We start from the raw sequence: 6,343 nt of genomic DNA on the forward strand, positions 1-6,343 counted from the left end.
CGTCATTCAGCATGATATATAATGCTTGCTGCTTAGTTCCTGTTTTTTGTTTACTAGACATATCTTTTATTCCTAGGACTATTTATTCTTTCATTCTTTAAGCAGCAAAATGTAGAAGTACCAAATAATCAAATCTTTAAAAGTGAGATTAGAGATAATATGGTGCAGCATGTTAAAATAGGGCAGCTGGGTTCTGGTGACTCACTTCTGTAATCTCAGCCACTCAGAAGGCTGAAATATGAGGATTGTGATTTCAAAACTGAAGAACACTGCTCAAGTCCTGAGTTCTAGCCCCAGGATCAACATACACACACACATGGAGGGACAATTGACATAGTTTGGAACTGTATCGAACACTTTATGGCCTTTCTGAATCTCCTGTACCTTATTTGAACATTGTGCATGCCAATAGATCCCACACTGGTTTACTTCAATGAGAAAGAAGATGAATCATGTGGAAATGTTAAGGTGAAAGATACATTATGAAATTTCATTGGACACCACCTGGTAAATAAACTTTCCTGAATAGAAGGCTAGAAATGGAGACATGTTAACAACTTTGCAAGAGTATTGCTTTACTACGATTTTTTGCCAAAATGTTAGGCAATAGTAAACACAGAATGACAACTTTTATTTCTTTTCTTTGATGTCAGAAGCCAAAAGAGACCAATAATCAAGGAGCAGAAGATATCTGAGTTCAAATTTAGAAGATAACAGAAACAAGCAGGTAAAGAATCATGAGTCTTAGATAGCTCCAAACTCTAAACCCCCATCCCCACAGTTCTCTCCTCTTTTCTCTTTCCTCCCCTATCCTCTCTTTTCCCCTCCCCTCTTCCCTTCCTCCTTCCCTCCCTTTTTCTCTATCCCTCCATTCTCCCTTTCCCTTTCTCTCCTTTCCCCTCCCTCTTGTGCTCTCTCTCTGTCTCTGTCTGTCTCTGTCTCTGTCTGTCTCTGTGTCTGTGTCTGTGTCTCTTTCTGTCTCTCTTTCTCTCTCTCTGCCTCCCCTCTCCACTTCTAAACAGTTTCCTACATCTTTTGGATCCAGACATCAACAATATCAACCATCTGATTTTATCTCTGAAGTTCAAACTCTCTCATACTGTATATGTATCAGAAACTCCATTTAATTATTTCAGGTTGCTTAAGTTTATAAGGTGTAATCTGCTATATGACAAGATAATAATTAATGCCACAGAGTCAGAAAGAATAAGAAACTTCGTCTTTAGCCAGGATGTGTGGAAAGCATTTAGAAGTGGCATTCAAATTTAGAGTAGTAGTGCCCAGTGTGCTTTCAGGATAGGTTAGGAAAACCTGTAAATAATTTTATATAGGTGGAAGATTAGGGGTATGTAGTGAAGGGCTATGCTTTAGTGAGCATTGAAGAATGTGACTAATTTTGAGAAACAGAGTGGAGATGTGTCATCTAAACCTTTATCCAAAGATTTCTTTTTCCTGGCATTTGACAGTGTTCTTGGCCAGCAGCTCTCACTGTCAGTGACTTTAGAGGTCTTACCTTAGCCCCTTTGTGGGAGCAATCCAGTAGCTGGTTAAAAATTTTGGTCCACAGGGCACTATTTAATAACCCTCTCAAAACTTGCTTCCAAGTATTTCAGTATGCTATAAGTATTGCCCAGTGTATAAAATTCAGTTCATGTAATCTAGCAATTGTCATTTTACAGAAAGATAGTTGGATCCCAGAAGTAAAAATTCATTCTTTCAATAACCCCATATTTTATTAGCTGAATAAGTTCTGGAATTGAATATTCTTTTTCTATCAGGCAAACATGGTCATTTTTTTGCTACTTCTCTGAAGTAGCAAGTTCTCTAATTCTTACCTTTCTCTATGCCTTCTGTGTTTTGGTCACAGCAAACTATCTTCCATTGTCTAAGTGTTGGTAGTGAGTTATTTTCGTCCTTTCTATATAAGATTTTGGTTCAGAAGAATTCTTCTTCAGCCTATTGTTCAGCTTTTTTTCTGCCTGGATATCTATTTGAAGCAAGAGTGTTATCCAAAGAGCAGTCTGGTACTTTGGGCAGAATTAGACAAAGTTGCTAACTTCATGCCATTTGCATAATGTTCAAGGATCCTACAGAACATAACTTGCTTTTTTGGACATGAATATTTCTACTTTTGGCTGAAAGGCTTAAAGAAGCTCTACCTGAACCTCGAAGAATAATGAATAGAAACAAAAAACAAATTTACAAAGATTTTTGATGTTAACAATTGTGTCTATAATGCAGTTGGCTATAGATCAATAATAAACACCTAAAATCATAACAATATTAAAGGCTTTTGATAATGGTTTTAGTGATAAGAAATATTCATCCAAATGTAAAGAAGATATATAGTAAGATGAATTCATGCATTTAAAAATTATACTGAGCATTATCTAACAGGTCTGCTTAAGAATTATTTAGTTCTTTGGGTAAAGGGACATTTTATTGGCATACCATTTACTATCGATTAGAGCCATGACTCTGTAAAATTATATGTTTTGAGATTTGTTTTTGCAGCAGACATACAAATTACCTGTGTACAGTGGAAGGGAAAATTGTTAAGGTTATGCAGAATTTTATTCCAGCTGCTCTTCTTTCCATATCCGTAATTACTCAGTTTCTCTGATTAAAATCAGTTTAACCATCCTGCTGTTTTCCTTCATTTATGTGCTAAAGAAATCCTTACATGAAGGCTGGGAAGGTGGCTCAGTGGTAGAGTGCTTGTCTTGCATGCATGAGGCCTTGGGTTAGATTCCTCAGCACCACATAAGCAGAAAAAAAGCCAGAAGTGGTGCTGTGGCTCAAGTGGTAGAGTGCTAGCCTTGAGCTGAAGAGCTGAGGGACAGCACCCAGGTCCAGAGTTCAGGCCCCATGACTGACCAAAAAAGAAAAAAAAAACCCTTACATGAGGCATGTTTGTTATTGAAACATATTAATTGTGATGTGAGAACAAAACAAGGGAACTTAATTTTACAGATGAGAAACTAAGGATGATGAGTTAACCTGGTGCCATTTTGTTCTATTAGTACTGGTGGTAGCAAGATGCGAACACAAGTTTTTATTTGTCTTCATAGCTTGTGGTCTGCATAAAAGAGAATATTCTGTGTGAATGCTGAAAATACATGGTGAAAAATGTAGAATCTTGCCAATTTTTGGCCCTGCTAAATAACCTAAGAAAGATTTTAGAGACACCTTTTCTTCATTCTCTTAATATTTTAAGGTTTACTCTACCATGTTAATTCCAAAATATACCAGCATTGTTACATTCATTGTTAACTCAGTCTTCACGTTTGAATATTAATAATAAAATAAGAGAAAAAAGAGAAAGGAAGATCTATAATCATCATTTATTTTAATAACCTTGTATATTTATTGTTTTTATTGTGTGGTATTTCTTTGAATGACACAGAAAACTGGTTATAATACTTTAAGAAGGATTTGTGAGTGTCAGACTGGAGTAACAGGAAGATTCTCAACCAGTTACACATCATTACTTTATGAGAAGTTATGTCTATATGAGATTATCTCTTTTATTTGAGAAGAAAAAGAATGAATCTTGACATTATTACATCTTTATTTGACTGTAGAGATCTGTGCTTACTAAACATCTTCCCTAGGGATAAAATGCAGAGGAGGAAAAACGTCTAAGACGTTTATGTTGTGGATCTTCTATAAACGTTATGTGCTTTGGAAATGTGGAAACAGATTCTCTGTATAATGAGTCCAATGTAATCTCTTGTTATTTCTATCTAATGTATCTAATCCGCTTTGTAGAATGGGGACCACTGAGTACATCAACAGCATGCTTATATTACAGAAGCCTTTGAGGCATATTGAAAATTACATTGTATTTAATCTGTGATGGGTCTGAAGATTCAAAGATAGAGAAATCCTGAATCATTTAAGTAAGCTGGAATAATCACAAAAGTCCTGTTATTCTTATAATTTTTTTCATAAATTCTACCTTTAGGATATATAGTCATTCTGTAAGAAATTAGGTTTTGCCATATTAATTTTCCAGAATGGAAAGGTAGTAATCCAAAATCAGTTTCTCTAGACTGGTGACAGTACGAATGATTCTGGAGCTTCTGGGGGAGTCTAATTTTCTTCTTCTTCTTGTATTTCTAGTTTCCTTTACGCATTTCCATCACATCATTCCAACCTCTTGCTTCTGTTTCTACTTCTTTGACCTCCTTGCCTCATTCTTTTGGGTGAAAATATCAAGGAGCTTCTCCCAGTCTGTTTAAATTGCTATAAAAATTATCTGGGTAATTTATAAAGAATAGAAACTTAATAATTATATTTCTGGAGGCTGGAAAGTCTAAGAACAATGTACTAGAGACCAGTGTCTGAAGGGACCAAGTTCTTCATACATGCTGCCTTAAACTTATCCTCACATGCTGGTAGTAGTGGTAGTGGAGGTGTCTGTGTGTGTGTGTGTGTAATTGCATGTGTGTGTGTAATTGTATGTGTGTGTGTGTAATTGTGTGTGTGTAGGAAATATTCCTCAGTCCTCTTACAATAGCACTAAACCACTAAACCCACTTCTCTGTCTTGCTTGTTTAAGCTAGTTATCTCCATGAAGCCCCATCTCTTAATACCTACACTTTGGGGAATGCATTTTAGTACTTAGATTTTGGAGGCTACAACACTAATGAGAGCAAATTCATGCAGCGGCATCTGTTCCTGATTAGGACACCATGCATTAATGAATATTGTTATTAATATTGTTACTTTCCTCACATTTGCACTGAATTAAAGGAGGAAAGAAAAACAATTGTCCATTCTCACCCCAAAGAAAGAATAGCTATGAAGAGCAGAAATAATAAAAGTACTATGTCTACAGCAGAAAAGCTTCTAATGAGATTTTTAAATTTTAGGTGAATAATAGGTAGGCTAACAGGATAGAAGTTCTTTTTTTAATTTTTTTAAAATTTTTTTTATTGTGAAAATACTGTATAGAGGGGTTACAATTACATGGGCAAGATAATGAGTACATTTCTTATCAAGCATTGTAGCCTCCTCCTTTGTTTCCCCTTCCCATCCTCCCCCCACCTCCCATTTAACCTTCCTCCCCCCCCACCAAAGTTGTAAAGTTTGTTTTCAACATAAGACTTGTACGTCTCGTTGTTGCAATGGGTCCACCTGTATCCCTATTTAAATGTTTTGTTTTTTCCCTTCCCCTCCACAAATTATAACAACATCAAATACAGTGAAAGCAGGGGTTATACCATGGGGGAGGGACATACAAAGAAACAAAGAAATAATCTTATAAATGTGTTAGAAACAATCGCATGAAAGAAAAAAAACATTTGAAAAGGTCAGTTAAGTTGATATTAGGGAAATGAACCCTAGGATAGAAGTTCTTTAGTATCTTCTATAACACTTTTCAGCTATTCCTAATAAGAAAATATTATCTATCAAATCTTAGGTATATTTATGTAAGGGAAGGGTTGTTGTTAAAATCTTAACAAATCATGTTGAAAATTACACTATTTTCCTTTATCCACACATATGATTTCTAAATTGAATTTCTTATTAAGAACTTTGCATAAACCAGCAGGATCTTAAGCACTGTGGCACAAAGAAATTCAACAGATTCCGCCTCTACACTCAATGCCAGTGGTCCAGTGGGAGGGAGAGATAAGTAAGTAGAAAACTGTAATTTTGTTGTGAATAAAGACTAAATAAATCCAAGATAGGATGGGAGAGCTGAGGTCAGGGAAAGATCTCTTAGGATGTCACAACCTGTTTTTGAATAAAAAGAATGTGAAAGACATTTCAAATGCTACAAAAATAGGTTCACATAATTTGCCTCCCCTACTAAGGCTGTTAGGCTGAAGTTATGCTTTTCAATTTAGGTTTGGACACATCCCTGCCCCATGTTCTACTCCAAAGGAGGCCCAGAGAAACCGTATCATCTGTTAACTTCCCTGTCCCATTGATTGCCTGGTGTCCCTTTGAGAACCAGGGAATGGCAGAAGAGACCCAGGCGAGATGCCTGCAGTCTTGGAGGAGAGTTTTGATCTACTTTCAAAATTGTGTTATCTAAGGATAGAATGCATTCAGATTTTCCTCTTCCGCTCTTGGCCTCCATAACCTGCCACCTGCTCAGATTATTTTAGCGTAAGGACTTCATCTCAGGTGGACATCCATGTATTCTTGACAGGATTAAAACTAATTGCTAACCCTAGGGCAATTTTTTTCTAATATCCATGATCTCATCAGTATCATTATTAGATACATCATTGCATAGCACATAATAGCATAACAATAGACCTAGATAGACCTTTCTCCTCAGTGACCTCAGGATGTATTCATCACCAACTTTGAACAAGTATTTCCT

This window comes from Dipodomys ordii, unplaced genomic scaffold (genome assembly GCF_000151885.1).
Source record: "Dipodomys ordii isolate 6190 unplaced genomic scaffold, Dord_2.0 Scaffold125, whole genome shotgun sequence".
Taxonomy (NCBI): domain Eukaryota; kingdom Metazoa; phylum Chordata; class Mammalia; order Rodentia; family Heteromyidae; genus Dipodomys; species Dipodomys ordii.